This window comes from Panthera leo, chromosome A1, assembly GCF_018350215.1.
Source record: "Panthera leo isolate Ple1 chromosome A1, P.leo_Ple1_pat1.1, whole genome shotgun sequence".
Lineage (NCBI taxonomy): Eukaryota > Metazoa > Chordata > Mammalia > Carnivora > Felidae > Panthera > Panthera leo.
This window is the reverse complement of record NC_056679.1, coordinates 205,723,781-205,741,422: the sequence shown is the minus strand read 5'-3', so window position 1 is coordinate 205,741,422 and position 17,642 is coordinate 205,723,781. Positions and strand designations below refer to the sequence as shown.

At 35.5% G+C, this 17,642-nt stretch overlaps 1 protein-coding gene across 1 annotated transcript in view; it reads right to left on the bottom strand.

Annotated features, from left to right (window-relative positions):
• The window catches only part of C6 (complement C6), a 64,836-nt gene extending 63,818 nt beyond the window's left edge, over positions 1–1,018 (bottom strand). The window contains exon 1 of the mRNA XM_042907897.1: positions 934–1,018. The gene's annotated coding sequence lies outside the window, so the exon portion shown is untranslated. The remainder of the gene's footprint in view (positions 1–933) is intronic.
• Positions 1,019–17,642: the final 16,624 nt, after the last annotated feature.

The following is a 17,642-nucleotide window of genomic DNA, read 5'->3' as shown; positions in this document are numbered from 1 at the left end:
AGGAACTGGATCAACAAGGAAGCCTAAACAGAAGAGGGTTTTATTGTTGTTGTTTATTTATTTACTTCTCTCATACATTTTGAAGAAATGGTTTTCTTCCAGAATAGTTCCTTCAATTGCAGAGAAAACAAAATTTTAAAGCATTTTGTTGAATTAACATGTAGATGATTGGGGGAAGTTGAATTACAAGAGACTACCAGTTCTCAGTTCTCAGCAGAAAGTATCTGTTTCAACTTCCAAAAACTTGAAAAGCAAAGATGGACTTTATTCCAACTAATATCAAAAATCGCAAGAACAGAATCCTTATAAAATTATTCTGATCTCTTCTCTGGGTATAACTGTTCTGAGGCAATTTGGAAAATGCTATAAATTAAGATGGTAATGTCAAAGCATCTGATTTGAGGAGATGCTAATAAAAGAACTAACTGGTATCTTCTCATTTGATAACATTTTATTGTTATGAGGAAAAATTTTTTCATGTTAAAAGGATTAATTTTCATTCAAATAAAGATAATTATTTCTCTAATTTTGTTATTACCATGACCCAGCATAAAATATCAAATGTTTCCTTATTTATGAATTTCCAACATCTCTGGGCATTTTGAAACATCTAAAATTATATGTGGGCATTTTACCCATTACCATACCATTTTCATAGAGACATGGAACAAAAGAATGTTCAGCGAATAGAGGAAAATAGAAAAAATCTTCTGTGGTGCCATGGTGGGAGAGTACCAAGTCTCTAGTTTCTTATAATTGCCACCTCCCTTGTACTCTAAAAGTCAGTGATCCCACTGAACCATTGAAGACAGCTTTGTGAGCATTTAGAGAATTCTAGTGTAGAGTGAAGTCCATCTTATTCTGACCTGTCACCTTCTGATGTACACGCCTCACATGAACGATCTATCTGTAAGGCAGTTCAGCATATCTTACCTGACAGTTCAAAGGATGTTCTAGTTTGCCCCCAGCTGCAGGTTCTTCCTTTCCATCTCCTTGTAAATTTCTTGAATCTCTTTATTTCATATTTCGTTCTTCTGTCATTCCCCAGAGGCTCAAAAAATGATATGTACCATTGCTAGGATAGGCTGGGTGTCCAGGAGTATGACTCATCTTTTGACTAAAGGGTATGTTTGCTTTACTTTTAACTCTAGTGTAACTCATAGAAAAAACTTGATCTCAACAAGGTAGTTCTCTGGAAGTTCTTTAAGAGACATGATGTTTTAGTTCTTTTGAGATTTAAACTAGGTAGAAAGGCAAATAAGTGGCTATAATCTGAGTTATGTATTTTCACGCATGAAAGGGTACATTTGTTGGAAACATGATCCATAACTCTGAAATATTAAGATTACAAATGAAATCATTATATCACTCACCTGTAAACAGAGTCTGTGGTGTCCAGAGAGCTTATTTGCAAATGGCTGAAAAAATAATAGGGACTTTCTCAAAACAAAAAGGGTTTATATGATAATCCAAACAAGCTTCCTCCCTCCTATTGCTAGCTAACATAAGGTCCTAACCCAGAGATCCAACATGTTGTTAAAATAAACACACTGTGGAAACTCTGGACTTTGCAAATGATTACTTCAGCAGTAATACTGAAACTCTGTGTGAGATATTACACAGGGTCCTGAATTTTCAATGATTTTCCCACTCAAGGGATATTGTAACAGAAAAAAAATCTCTGACTCCACTTTTGAAAACCCCTTTAGAATACATTGCTTAAAATTGTCTTCCCTTTAGGAATGTGTCCAGTTAATTAAAATATGTATTGATTCTTATTTTTTTCTGATTATAGAATATTTATTGAGGAAGATTTAGAAAATATGGAAAAATGTGAAGAGGAAAATTAAAATCATTTTTAATAACCAGACAAAATCATTTTTAATAACCAGTATTTACTCCAATACTTGGAGTAAATACTCCCAGTCATATTATATGTATATGTGTGTGTGCCTCTCTCTTTGTAAGTATACACATGCACAGGAATATGTGTACATATATAACTTTGTAATTTTGTAAGTGACATCACATATTTTTTAAAGATTCAAATACACAGAATAGATCACATTCCACAGTTTATAGAGCCATATCATTACTGGTCTGTGCAAGATCTTCTTTTATTTATTTCAGTATTTTCTCCCAAGGATCTTGTTTCATTTCTTTTCCTAGATTAGTTACATGTGTTAATGTATTTGATGCCTGTTCTTACATAGGATTATTTAGATATATGTGTATCCTTCAAAAATACAGTCTCATTTTTCCACGTATATTTTTGTAATTTACAGAAATGGTGCTTTGCTAAATGTTTTATTTGGTTTCTTACTTTCTTCATTCACCATTATGCTTCTGAGCCTTATTCAAGGTAAATCTGTTGGAGCATAGACATTCATTATATCAACCACATTTTTCTTATACACTCTCTCAGTGCCTAGTTTTGTTCACTTTGACATTCATTGTATCAACCACATTTTACTTATCCATTCTCTCAGCGCCTACTTTTGTTCACTTTGACTCCCTTCAACTATAAGCACAAGGTAATTTTCATTGTGAATTAGTGAGAAAATTCCTAAAAGCACCCAGGTTGCTCTTTGGAAAAACTCTACACATTTACACTCTTAGCAGCAGCTTAGGAGGGTTTCTCACTAGCAGGGTCTCCCTAGCATTTGATGTTACATCTGACATGTGTAATGTGATGTCTTGTGGTTGGTTAAGCAGTGAATTTCAATAGTGAATTTCAGCATCCCTGTGTTCTCACTGGACCTTCTGGTTTCCTATCTGTGAATTAACAATTAATATTCCCTGATTATTTTTCTATTGTGCTTCTTTTCTTTTGTTGCTTGATTTCCTATATACTGATGATGTAAAAAATTTTAAGGATCTCTTCTCAGTTTGTCACGTATGTGTTAGTTTTATTGATCGTGTGTTTGAAGAGAAAAAAAATCTTAATTTTAAGGTAATCTAATTTGGTGATTCTGTCCTCATAGCTTTTGTTTTGGATAATTTTTCTTTTGCTACAGAAATTATTTGGTTTAAGAAATCTGAAGTCACAGGTACATTCCTAAATTTTCGTCACTCTTGCAGTTTTAGATTTTGTGAGTAGTCTTTTAATCCTCTGTAGTTATACTGTATTTTTATAAATGGTGTGAGACAGAATAAAGTAAACAAAACAGAACCCGAGAATCTTATAACCATTTGATAAATGAAGAAAAGAATTTATTAAAACTTAACGACTTTGTATGGTGACAGATGATAACTAAACTTATCGTGGTGAGGATTTCATGCGTGTAATTGTTGAACTGCTATGTTGTACATCTGAAATTAACATCTTATATGTCAACTACACTACAATTCAAAGTTAAAAAAAACTCAACAATTATGCTCGATTAAAACTTTCATCAAATTAGAAACAGAAAATAAATTTCTTATTCTGACAAAGGAGTCTACAAAAAACTTGTAGCTAACATCATAGTTAATGGAAAAATATTGCAGAGTTTCTTCCTTTGTTCAGAAAAGAGAGAAGGATGCCTGCTATCACCACTTCTCAATACTGTACTGGAGATCCTCTGGTATTACTTGTGTAGATAGAAAAATCCCAAAGAATCTACAGACACATTAAAATTAATAAATGAATTTAGTGAGATTGCTGGATACAGTTTATTATAGAAATGTTTATGATAGAAAAAGCATCTCCGTCAACCAGCAAAAGCAAATACAAATTTAATCTGGGAAGATTTAAAATAGCAATGGCAAGTGTGCTCTTTCCATCTAATGATGATTATGCTTCCAGAGAGGTTCACAATATAGCTTGAGATTGGCTAATAGGAATATTATGCTAAGGTGAAGCACAGCAAAGTAGTGCAATGGAAAAAGAAAACTGTGGGGATTGAGAATGTGGAGACTTACGTTTCGCTCTTGATTCTGCAACAACTATGTGATCTTGAGCAAATCACAGGACTTCATTGAAATTCTTTCTTCTTTTGAAACTAAGTATTTTTCAAACTTTTTCAAAACAGTGGAAAACTTTAAAAAATATTAATTATATCCCAAATATGGAAAACAGCTAAAACAAATACTCCTCAAACAACTTATATTTTCACCATGTAGTGGGAAATGATTATCTGAGCAGGTCTAAAGACTCTTTGAAGTAAAGCAGGAGACAACTGCTCCAAAGTAACATGTTTTAACATGCATGGTAGTAACTTACCCAAGACCAGAGTAAGTCAGAACCAGAGTACAGGTCTCAGATTCACAGTCTGTTGTCTTTCTCTTGTACCATTTTGAGACTTTAAAGATTGAAATTTCAGGCTAAGAAGGAAAACAATAGACCAGCATTGAAGGCACTTTGGGGGTGGTAGGAGTTTCACCCTTGAGTATCTGATAAGATAAATAGGAGAAAAAAATATATGGTAATAATACACCATTTATGTACACTTCTTTCTCTAGTTGGTTCTATGAGGCCCTAAAATGAAATATGTTTTTCCCATGGTCACGGTATTTGGAGCAAAGGGCAAATGCTAGCAGTCACAACCTAGAAAGTCAGAAGCCAAAAGGACCAGCCGAAGTAGGGTTGTTAAGTAATATGGGCTACGAGAAGGGCAGAGAAATGAGTCTGTCCCTTTACAGAAAAAGTGTTCTGAACCCTGAAACCCAGAGGGAGAGATTTCTGGTCTGATCAATAGAACCACAGTGTCCAGTTGGCTTTGAGAAGTAGAAGTAGAAATAGTCTTCTATGTAAGACGAACAGGTGATTGTCCCAGAGCTAGGAATTGAATGTGTGCAATTACGCTCAGGTACGCCTCTGGCACGAATACGAGTGCTCTCTAAACAGTATCTGGACACATGCTGCTGAGAAACAAAGCATGCTGTGAAATCCGCCAGCCGAACTGTTTCAGCAACTGCAGGCCTTCTAAAGTGTTGGCTGGTGACATGGAATACATTTTTCAATAAAATGCTCTGTATCTGTATAATGCAGAAAGTTGCTGGTGAGCTTAAATGTGTAGACTGACCAGGAGAGAACGCCTTTACTTGTAAAGGAACAGAAGGGTGTTGAAGGAAATTAGAGCCAGGACGTGGAATGTTAAAATGGAGCAATTATAATTTTTCCAGAAGGAGAATATGTATTCTTTTAAAAATCTTTATTCCTCTCTTAATGATGACGGATTCACAGCCAAATGGTGTTTTCTGCCAAGAAAATAACCCCAAACATAAGATAATGAACAGTGGAGGCTGCTGACTATCTGAAGGCTTTTTCATATGCTAAGCATTCACATGCCAACTTATCATTACAGGAAAAATACTATAATTTCTTATTAGAGTTAAGGCTAATGACCCCATCTATTTCACAGGCCCTTCAGAGTGTACTTTGTCAGTCAGTGTGTGAGTAAAGTAAAATTACAAATTGAATTATTTCACCCGGAGAATCAAAGATCAAAACTCTCAAGTGGAGGAAGTAGAAGTGTGCCTTGGACCTCAGGCTACCATGCTCTTTTCTTTTCCTTTCCTACTAAAATTATTTCCGGGGTAGTCTAAAAGGACTATATTTAATTACTTAAGTGCTATTCTTCATTAATGTCACTCTTTGCAACATGAGTTACAAATACAATGGGCCTACAAGAACTATTGTCAAACTGAATGACCGTCTTTCAATTTACTGTTGGCTTCTGGTACATCTTACAATAGATATTTACATATTTTTCTCAAGATTTGACTGAGGTCAAATAGGTCTTGTCCAAACTGTTGAATCAGTTTCCTAGTTGGTTCCATGACATACAGCTATCCCATGCATCTTGAACACTATTACCGAATTTTCTTGTCTTAATCCGTTCTGGCTGCTGAAACAAAATGCCATGGACTGAGTGGCTTATCAACAACAGAGATTTATTCCTCACAGTTCTGGAGGCTTGGAAGTCCAAGATCAAGGTGCCGGCAGATTCGGTATCTGGTGAGGACCCACTTCCTGGCTGTTTCATGTTACAGTTTCATATGGTAGAAGGTGCAAAAGAACTGTCTAGAATCTTTTTTATCTTTTTAAGGCACTCATCCCATTCATTGGGCTCCACTCTTACAACCTCATCACCTCCCAAATCCCCACCTCCAAATAGCATCACATTGGGGATTAGGTTTCAAATATGAATTCAGGGTCATGTAAACATTCAGCCTAAAGGTCCACTATGCTGACAATAACAATTTGATATTTGGGTGGCATCTCATGGCTTGCAAAGCACTTTTCTTAGTGCCATAAGAGCAACAGTATCTACTCACCCATTCTGATCAATACATATTCACTGAGCACCTGTTATACACCAAACATTATGTTGAGACTTAAAGAGCAAAAAATGAATAAGTTTGTTAATTTCAAGAACTTTAGTTAAAAGATACAAATAGTTGGCTGGAAAAAATGAATTCTGAAAAATACTGAAAATTATAAGAAATTTATCTCAGAAATTATAGCCTCTCTTGTGCATGCACTCTTTTCTTCAGTTCACATTTATTATAATCATCGCTGTTATCATTATTTAAAGCCTTTTGTTCACTCATTCACGAAAAATTTACCGTAAGGCACTGTTCTAGGCATTGGACAGTGACTAAGACAAGGAAAAAAAAAATCCTGCTTTCATGGAGTTCATCATCTATTGGGCAGAAGAGAGAGAGAAAACAAACCAAATGAGCAAATTATATAGCTTTTTAGCAGCATTTCTTTAATATTTGTAAAATACCGTTTCTTCTAAAAAAAATTGTGGGTCATTCTCTCTGCTTCTATTTTCTCTTGTCCCTATGCTTTATTAGAGAAAATCTGTACAGCCTTGTCTCAGGAAAGATTTTCCTTGTCAGCAGGAAAATCTAATCCTGCTGTAGGTCTCATGAGTCTGCCTCTTGGGCAGGGTTGATGGGCCAGCATGAGGCATGAGTCAATTGGATTTTATGTGCCAAGGTTAGGAATTGGAACTGCAGTTAGACATAATGTGAACCTTATTTAAGCCATATGCAAAGAGAGGCAGAAAATACCTCTGCAGAGACAAAGAAGAATGAAGTGGGGAGTTGAAGAAATATGCCTACAGAGTATAAATGTTGTCTGTCATGAGGCTCAGCTATATTTTCTGCCCTTGCATTCCATAAGGTACACCTGTTCCCTTTCAATAACACCTGGCAAGCATTTTTCTACTCTCTAAGGGGTTGATTTTTTTTTTTCCTACTCCACATATAAGTGATATTATACCATATTTGTCTTTATTTGGCTTATTTCATTTAGCATAATGCCAGCAAGTCTCATCCACATTATCACAAATGACAGGATTTCCTTTTCTCTAGTGGCTAATATTTCATTACACACACACACACACACACACACACACCACTTCTTTATCCACTTATCTGTTGATGGACACTGGTTGTTTCCATAGGTTGGTTATTGTGAATGATGCTGCAAAGAACGTGGGGGAAATGTCTCTTCAAGATTCTGTTTTTGCTTCCTTTAGATTTATAACCAGTAGTGGAATTGCTGGATCATAGGGTAGTTCTCTTTTCAATTTTTTGAAGAGCCTCCATACTGTTTTCCAGAGCGGCTGCACCAGTTTTGCATTCCCACTGACAGTGCAAGAGTGTTCCCCTTTCTCCACCTCCTCACCAGCACCTTTGTTTCTTGTGTTGTTGATTTTAGCCATTCTGACAGGTGTGAGTTGATATCTCATTGTGGTTTTGATTTGCATTTCCCTGATGATGGGTGATGCTGAGCACATTTTCATGTGTCTGATCTGTACAGCCCTCATTTTTAATGCAGGCAGACTATTATTAATAAGAAGAATCTCAGTCTCTGGGTACATTAGCAATTAGCTATTAGCATTCCCATATCCACCCCCAAACCATTCTGTTATGCTTATTTTCCTTTAATAGACTTGTAATATTTTGAATGTAATCAGAAAAACCTTTTTATAAACTAGATCTAAAAGCAAGAGCAAGGATCTAATAAATAATCTTGGCAGTTTAATTTAACATTTAATTAAAGTATTTCCTTTATTTTATTAAGGACATCTATTTATATTGTTTAAAAAAACAGAACTCAAAGTTTTAAGGCAACAAAACATCATCACTACTTTACCCTTTCCTACTCTCTCATCTTCTCTCCAGGACCAGTCACTTTCAAATTAGAGCTGGATTGTTTTTCTTTTCTTTCTTCTCTTTTTTGTTTTGTGTGCTTTGTTTTTTATCTTTGTATTTCTTACTACTGGTACCCGTATAACTCCATTTATCCCCCTTCCAGATCTCTTTGCTATGGCTTTCATGTAAACTCCATAATACACTGCTGTTATAGTTTGTGCTGTAAACTATGCATTCACAAGAGGGGTAACATTGCCCTCAAGAGGATGAAAATTGATTGTTGGGGGGTGGTGAAAAATTCTTAGATATTACAATTGTCTGTGGCCTTGTAAAGGTTAGCCTTACCAATAGAACATTATTCCTTAGAATTTAACTTCTTTTATTGGGTCTCTTGGGTATCTTGCAAGCACCACTGACATTAAGTTTATGGAAGATACACAGAATGTTTACAAGATTAGTGCTAAATCCATGATGAGCAGATGACTTCTTTTCTTCGATTGCTTCGTCTGTCTTGATGCATATTGCAAGAGAAGGCATATTCGTTAGATGTTATTTATGTTTGACCTCAGCGTTTTTATGTGTGAATTAGGCTTTGAGAATGAAATAAAAATAATTTATATTTTATTATTGAATTCTACAAGTTATTCAATGTCACATCAAGTGCTGAAAAGAAAGAAAATGTTGACAATATCCAAATGAATATCTGGCAGCTATTTAAAAGTTATTTACCCATATCAAGCAAAAATTAAGAGTTTGGTCCACTAGTATAATTTTTAAGTAATTTAATTTAAAAAATGTTTATTTTTGAGAGAACACAAGAGGGGAGGGGTGACAGAGGATTCAAAGCGGGCTCTGCGCTGACAGCAGTGAGCTTGAGGTGGGGCTCGAGCTCACAAACTGTAAGATCATGACCTGAACCAAAGTCAGACACTCAACCAACTGAGCTACCCAAGCGCCCCTTAAGCAATTTAATTTTTAAATTACAGCTAACTCTTGAACAACATAGGTTTGAACTACCTGAGTCCACTTACACGCAAATTTTCTTTTGACAAGTATAGTACAATACTATACATGTATTTTCTCTTCCTTATGATCTTAATAACATTTTCCTTTCTCTAGCTTACTTTACTGTAAGAATATAGCATATGATACATATACAAAATATCTGTTAATCAAATGTTTATGTTGTTGGTAGAGTTTCTGGTCAATGGTAGGCTATTAGTTAATTTTAAGGGAATCAAAAGTTACATGTCGATTTTTTACAGTGCAGGGAATCGACACTCTTAACCCTTGCATTGTTCAAGGGTCAACTGTAAATTACCAAAAAAAAAAAACAAGAATAGTTTAAAAATCTCTTATAACTGTGTATTATGTTTCCAATTTGCATATTCATTTTATAGATTACAATTTATAGAACTAAATAAGTTACATTAAAATTTACTGAGCAATAATCATGAAGCTGTTACATGACAATAGCTTTTTAATATTTCAACTTTTAACTTTTAAAAGTAGTCATTCTAAAATCTGCATTGAGCAAAAAGTAAACTTTGTATTTTTTGTTTTTATGTTTAAAGTACATATATGCATACAATATATAAGCAGGTATACAATATATCATGGGTGTCAAAATCTCATTGGGGGATGAGCAATTAGGGAAAAAGAAGTGGAAGAAGTTTCTTAGGGAATGATAATGAAAAAAAAAGTGGTGAAACTGATTTAAACCAACATGTATTGTAAATAAATTACAAGGAAAATAATTGCTTGTTTATGTCCATCGACAATTTTGTCATTTCTTATCCTTGATCTTTGTGTAAGGTTTGATTTTCCAAGCCTAGTGTCTTCTGCTGGAAGAAGATGGGGAGGTACTTGCTTGTCTTGAGCGAGGTAACCTGATGCCTCCAAGTCCTTTGCCTCCACAGGGCTCTGCAGGTTAAAAAGGGACTCCTTTTTGGTACTCACTCTGTGTGCCTTTTAGCACGTAAGCTTGCTCCATTCTGAGTCACCTACCATTCTTCCATTTGCTTTGTTTCCAAAAATTATTGAAATATTACGTCTGCTGACATCTCCTCTGTTCTTCTTGTCCTTTTGGATTTACAACATTTTATTTCTTTCCTGTCATAACAGGAGATTGATGAAATAAGTTTATATGGCCAATTGCTATGTTCAATAGAAATTCTTGGAGCTTCCTAGATGGGAATAAATAGAATCTTTTAGCCATATTCATTTAACCAAACACTTTCCCTATCCTCCTCCCCCATCGTAAAATTTTTTAACATCCATCAATCCATTTGAATTTCTACTGTCAATTAAGCTTCCCAATCTGTTTTGATCACAGATATAAAGAATACAATTCAAGAGGATGTGAGGAAAAGATTTGTATTCAGCCTGAAGCTGAAATTACCTCGGGTACTATTATAATACACAAATGCTTTGGTTTTATGGTTTCTCCTATAGCTGACATTTAGGGATGAATAGGTGTTGTTACCCAACTGGGCACTGGGGAGATATATGTCAGAGGAGGCAGGAAAACAAAGAGAGGAGCAGAGAATTAGTTACAAAACTGTGATGATTTCATTATTCTACAAGGGCTAGATGGTTGAATGAAACTGCTTGAATAAAAGTACTGTTTCTGCTCTGCTTTCCAGCAATAATAGAGGAAATCGGTGGGGGGCAACAATTACAAAATAGGCTGGTGGGTGAGCAATCCCAGGGGTAGATCACTAAGCAAGACCCTCAAAATGCTGTGGACATGATACCTTTATAGGTATCATAGGAAAATGATAGGTATCATAGGAAAAGAGATCTCGAAATACCTTTTACTGACACCATGGAATATGCCTAATTGACTTCCTGAGTGATTCCATTGGCCCTATCGTTTCTCATAGGAGAGTGTAAAGCAGTCTGTTTGAATAAAAACAGTGTTGTTTCAGGCTTAGATATACGAAAGAAAACAAAGATAAATCCCAGTAGAAGAATTTCACAGTTTATCCAATCTGCTCTTTCTCTAAACCAAGTTTTGAAGCATGATTTTTTTATTTTCCTCTCTATTACAGAGTCCAGCCCAGGATCCCATGTTTCCTTTAGCCATCATTGTCTCTCTTTCTTTCTGTTTTTTTTTTAAGCTTATTTTGAGAGAGAGAGAGAGAGTGGGGGAGGGACAGAGAAAGAGGGAGTGACAGAGAATCCTGGGAAGGCTCCACACTGTCAGCATGGAGCCAGACACAGGGCTTGATCCCACAAACTGAGAGATCATGATCTGAGCTGAAACCAAGAGTCAGATGCTTAGCCAACTGAGCCAACCAGGCACCCTCAACTGTCTCTCTTAATACAAGGACAGATTCCTAAATTTTCGTTGTCATTAGTGGCATTGACAATTTTGAAGAATAAAGACCACCTACTTTTAGAATATTCATCATTTGGGGTTTGTCTGACAGGATCACATCTGGAGATAACATCAATTGATTTTTGAATCTCAAGTCACCATTGCATTTTGAGAATTGGTGCATTTGGGGAATACCTGGATTTGATTGGCTGGTATATATTTAGGGTTTTTGTCTCTATTTTCATGAGAAATATTAGCCTGTACTAATATTCTTGAAACATATTTGTCAAAGTTTAGTGTTAAGATTGGATTGGCCAGATTAAACAAGTTGTTAGCTCTTTTCCTATATTGTGGAAGAGTTTGTTTAAGATTGATATGATTTTAAAATATTTACCGGTAAGTCCAATATGGTTCTGAGTGTTTGAGGAGTAAAGGATTTAATACCGTGTACAATGAATCTAACAGAAATAAGACTTATAGGTTATCTATGTCTTTAATTATGTCATTTTTGCTAAGCTTCTTTCTCTAGGAATTTGTCCATTTCTTTTTTTTCTTCTTTTTTTGGGGCATAACGTTTCTCAAAGTATGCTTCTAAGGTATTTTTAGATTCTGTAGCCTCTTTAGTGATGTCTTCTTTATTATTCTTCATATTAAAATTGTTATTACTAATAATTATTCTCTCTGTGCCTTAAGGTTTCTCAATTTTATTAGTCTTTTCAAAGATCTAATTTTTGGTCTATTGATTTTCTCTTTAGTCATGTTTGTTTTCTGTTTTATTAATTTCTACTCCTAACTTTATCACTTTCTTTTCATGTAGGTTTAGTTTTTTAAATATTTAGTAAACATGTCATTTGTCTTCAGCCTTTTCCCTCTTAACACACATTTTAAGGTTTTTAAATTTCCCTTTGAAAACTGATTTCACTTTATTCTATAAGATTTGTGTGTTGCATTTCATTTTCAAATTAAATATTTTCTAATTCCTTTTTTTAACTTTATTTTTTATTTTTCAAAATTTACATCCAAATTGGTTACTATATAGTGAAGCAATAATTTCAGTAGATTCCTTAATGCCCCTTACCCATTTAGCCCATGCCCCCTCCCACAACCCCTCCAGCAACTGTAAGTTTGTTCTCCATATTTATGAGACTGTTTTGTTTTGTTCCCCTCCCTGTTTTTACATTATTTTTGTTTCCCTTCCCTTATGTTCATCTGTTTTGTCGCTTAAAGTCCTCATATGAATGAAGTCATATGATTTTTGTCTTTCTCTGACTAATTTCACTTAGCATCATACCCTCCAGTTCCATCCATGCAGTTGCAAATGGCAAGATTTCATTCTTTTTGATTGCCAAGTAATACTCCATTGTATACATATACCACATTTTCTTTATCCATTGATCCATTGATGGACATTTGGGCTCTTTCCATAGTTCGGCTATTGTTGATAGTGCTGCTATAAACATGGGGGTGCATGTGTCCCTTCAAAACAGCACACCTGTATCCTTTGGATAAATGCCTAATAGTGCAATTGCTGGGTCTGTAGGATAGTTCTATTTTTAGTTTTTTGAGAAACCTCCATACTGTTTTCCAGAGTGGCTGCACCAGCTTGCACGGCCACCAACAATGCAAAAGAGATCCTCTTTCTCTGCATCCTCGCCAACATCTGTTGTTGCCTGAGTTGTTAATGTTAGCCATTCTGACAGGTGTAAGGTGGTATCTCATTGTGGTTTTCATTTGTATTTCCCTGATCATGAGTGATGTTGAGCATTTTTCATGTGTCAGTTGGCCAATCTGGATATCTTCCTTGGAGAAATGTCTATTCATGTCTTTTGCCTGTTTCTTCACTGGATTATTTGGTTTTTGGGTGTTGAGTTTGATAAGTTCTTTATAGATTTTGGATACTAACCCCTTAGGTGACACGTCATTTGCAAATATCTTCTCCCATTCTGTCAGTTGCCTTTTAGTTTTGCTAACTGTTTCCTTCGCTGTGCAGAAGCTTTTTATTTTGATGAGTTCCCAGTAGTTCATTTTTGCTTTTGTTTCCCTTGCCTCCAGAGATGTGTTAAGTAAGAAGTTGCTGTGGCCAAGATCAAAGTAAGAAGTTGCTGTGGCAAAGAGGTTTTTGCCTGCTTTCTCCTTGAGGATTTTGATGGCTTCCTGTCTTACATTGAGGTCTTTCATCCGTTTTGAGTTTATTTTTATGTATGGTGTAAGAAAGTGGTCCAGGTTCATTCTTCTGCATGTTGCTGTCCAGTTTTCCCAGCACCACTTGCTGAAGAGACAGTCTTTATTCCATTGGATATTCATTCCTGCTTTGTCAAAGATGAGTTGGCCATACGTTTGTGGGTCCATTTCTGGGTTCTCTATTCTGTTCCATTTATCTGAGTGTCTGTTCTTGTGTCAGTACCATACTGTCTTGATGATTACAGCTTTGTAGTATAGCTTGAAGTCTGGGGTTGTGATGCCTCCTACTTTGGTTTTCTTTTTCAAGATTGCTTTGACTATTCGGGGTCTTAACTGGTTCCATACAAATTTTAGGATTATTTGTTCTAGCTCTGTGAAGAATGCTGGTGTTACTTTGATAGGGATTGCATTGAATATGTAGTTTGCTTTGGGTAGTATCAACGTTTTAACAATATTTGTTCTTCCTATCCAGGAGCATGGATTCTTTTTCCATTTCTTTGTGTTTTTTCCATTTCTTTCATAAGCTTTCTATAGTTTTCAGTGCATAGATTTTTCACCTCTTTGGTTAGATTTATTCCTAGATATTTTATGGTTTTTTGTGCAACTGTAAATGGGATTGATTCCTTGATTTCTCTTTCTGTCGCTTCATTGTTGGTGTATAGGAATGCAACCGATTTCTGTGCATTGATTTTATATCCTGCAACTTTGCTGAATTCATGGATCAATTCTAGCAGTTTTTTGGTGGAATCTTTTGGGTTTTCCATATAGAGTATCATGTCATCTGCGAAGAGTGAAAGTTTGACCTCCTCCTGGCCAATTCGGTTGCCTTTTATTTCTTTGTGTTGTCTGATTGCAGAGGCTAAGACTTCCAATACTAAGTTAAATAACAGTGGCGAGAGTGGACATCCCTGTCTTGTTCCTGACCTTAGGGGGAAAGCTCTCAGTTTTTCCCCACTGAGGATGATATTAGCGTTGGGTCACTCATATATGGCTTCTATCATCTTGAGGTATGATCCTTCTATCCCTACTTTCTTGAGGGTTTTTTTACAAGAAAAGATGCTGTTTTGTCAAATGCTTTCTCTGCATCTATTGAGAGGATTGTATGGTTCTTGTCCTTTCTTTTATTGATGTGATGAATCATTTTAATTGTTATTCGTATATTGAACCAGCCCTGCATCCCAGGAATAAATCCCACTTGGTCGTGGTGAATAATTTTTTTAATGTATTGTTGGATCCGGTTGGCTAATATCTTGCTGAGGATTTTTGCATCCATGTTCATCAGGGAAATTGGTTTATAGTTCTCCTTTTTAGTGGGGTCTCTGTCTGGTTTTGGAATCAGGGTAATGCTGGCTTCATAGAAAGAGTTTGGAAGTTTTCCTTCCATTTATATTTTTTGGAACAGCTTCAAGAGAATAGGTGTTAACTCTTCCTTAAATGTTTGGTAGAATTCCCCTGGAAAGCCATCTAGCCCTGGCTTTTTGGTTTTTTGGCAGATTTTTTATTACTAATTCGATATCCTTACTGGTTCTGGGTCTGTTCAAATTTTCTATTTCTTCCTGTTTCAGTTTTGGTAGTGTATGTGTTTCTAGGGATTTGTCCATTTCTTCCAGATTGCCCATTTAATTGGCATATAATTGCTCATAATATTCTCTTGTTATTATTCTTATTTCTGTTGTGTTGGTTGTGATTTCTCCTCTTTCATTCTTGATTTTACTTATTTGGGTCCTTTCCTTTTTCTTTTTGATCAAACTGGCTAGTGGTTTATCAATTTTGTTAATTCTTTCAAATAACAAGCTTCTGGTTTCATTGATCTGTTCCACTGTTTTTTTGGTTTTTATAGCATTAATTTCTGCTCTAATCTTTATTATTTCCTGTCTTCTGCTGGTTTTGGGTTTTATTTGCTGTTCGTTTTCCAGCTCCTTAAGGTGTAAGGTTAGGTTGTATATCTGGGATCTTTCTTCCTTCTTTAGGAAGGCCTGGATTTCTATATACTTTCCTCTTATGACCGGCTTTGCTGTATCCCAGAGGTTTTGGGTTGTGGTGTTATCATTTTCATTGACTTCCATATACTTTTTAATTTCTTCTTTAACTGCTTGGTTAGCCCATTCATTCTTTAGTAGGATGTTCTTCAGTCTCCAAGTATTTGTTACCTTTCCAAATTTTTTCTTGTGGTTGATTTCGAGTTTCATAGCGTTGTGGTCTGAAAATATGCACAGTATGATGTCGATCTTTTTGTATTTACTTAGGGCTGATTTGTGTCCCAGTATATGGTCTATTCTGGAGAAGGTTCCATGTGCACTGGAGAAGAATGTATATTCTGCTGCTTTAGGATGAAATGTTCTGAATGTATTTGTTAAGTCCATCTAGTCCAGTGTGTCATTCAAAGCCATTGTTTCCTTATTGATTTTTTGATTAGATGATCTGTCCATTGCTCTAAGTGGGGTGTTGAAGTCTCCTACTATTATGGTATTACTATTGATGAGTTACTTTATGTTTGTGATTAATTGATTTATACATTTGGGTGCCGCCACATTTGGCGCATAAATGTTTACAATTGTTAGGTCTTCTTGGTCTATAGACCCCTTGATTATCATATAATGCCCTTCTGCATCTCTTGATACAGTCTTTATTTTAAAGTCTGGATTGTCTGATATAAGTATGGCTACTCTGGCTTTCTTTTGTTGACCATTAGCATGATAGCTGGTTCTCCATCCCCCTATTTTCAATCTGTAGGTTTCTTTAGGTCTAAAGTGGGCCTCTTGTAAACAGCATATAGATGGGTCTTGTTTTCTTATCCATTCTGTTACCCTATGTCTTTTGATTGGAGCATTGAGTCCATTGATGTTTAGAGTGAGTACTGAAAGATATGAATTTATTGCCATTATGATGCTTGTAGAGGTAGTTTCTGGTGGTGATCTCTGGTCCTTTCTAATATTTTGTTGCTTTTGATACATATATGTACATATATATACACATATATACATATAGACATACATATACAAATATATACATATATATACATATATACATATACATACAAATATATATATGTATATATATTTTCCTCTTTTCTCTCCTCAGAGAGTCCCCCTTAAAATTTCTTTAGTAGTCACAAACTCCTTTAATTTTTGTTTGGGAAACTTTTTATCTTTCCTTCTATTTTGAATGGCAGCCTTGCTGGATAAAGAATTCTTGGCTGAATATTTTTCTGATTCAGCACACTGAATACATCCTGCCACTCCTTTCTGGCCAGCCAAGTTTCTGTGGATAGGTCTGCTGCAAACCTGATCTGTCTTCCCTTGTAGGTTAGGGACTTTTTTTCCCTTGCTGCTTTCCTGATTTTCTCCTTGCTTGAGTATTTGTGAATTTGACTATGATATGCCTTGTTGATGGTCGGTTTTTGTTGAATCTAATGGGGGTCCTCTGTGCTTCCTGGATTTTGATGTCTGTCTTTTTCCCCAGGTTAGGAAAGTTTTCCCCTATGATTTTCTCACATAACCCTTCTACCCCTATTTCTCTCTTCCTCCTCTGGGACCCCTATGATTCTGATGTTGTTCCTTTTTAATGAGTCACTGATTTCTCTAATTCTTAAATCGTGCTCTTTTGCCTTAATCTCCCTCTTTTTTTCTGCTTCGTTATTCTCTATAAGTTTGTCCTCTATATCGCTGATTCTCTGTTCTGCCTTGTCCATCCTTGCCGCCACTGCATCCATCCGTGATTGCAGCTCAGTTGTAGCATTTTTAATTTCATTCTCGCTATTTTTTACTTCTTTCATCTCTGCAGGAAGGGATTCTAATCTATTTTCAACTCCAGCTAGTATTCTTATTATCATGATTCTAAATTCTGGTTCCGACATCTTGCTTGTGTCTGTGTGTTGGTTAAATCCCTGGCTGTCATTTCTTCATCCTCTTTCTTTTGGTGTGAATACCTTTGTTCTGTCATTTTGAAGGGAGAAAAGGAATTAATGAGGTAGAAAAATTGAAATTAAAAAAATTAAAATTAAAAAATATCAAAATTAAAAATTAAAAACACACACAGAAAAATA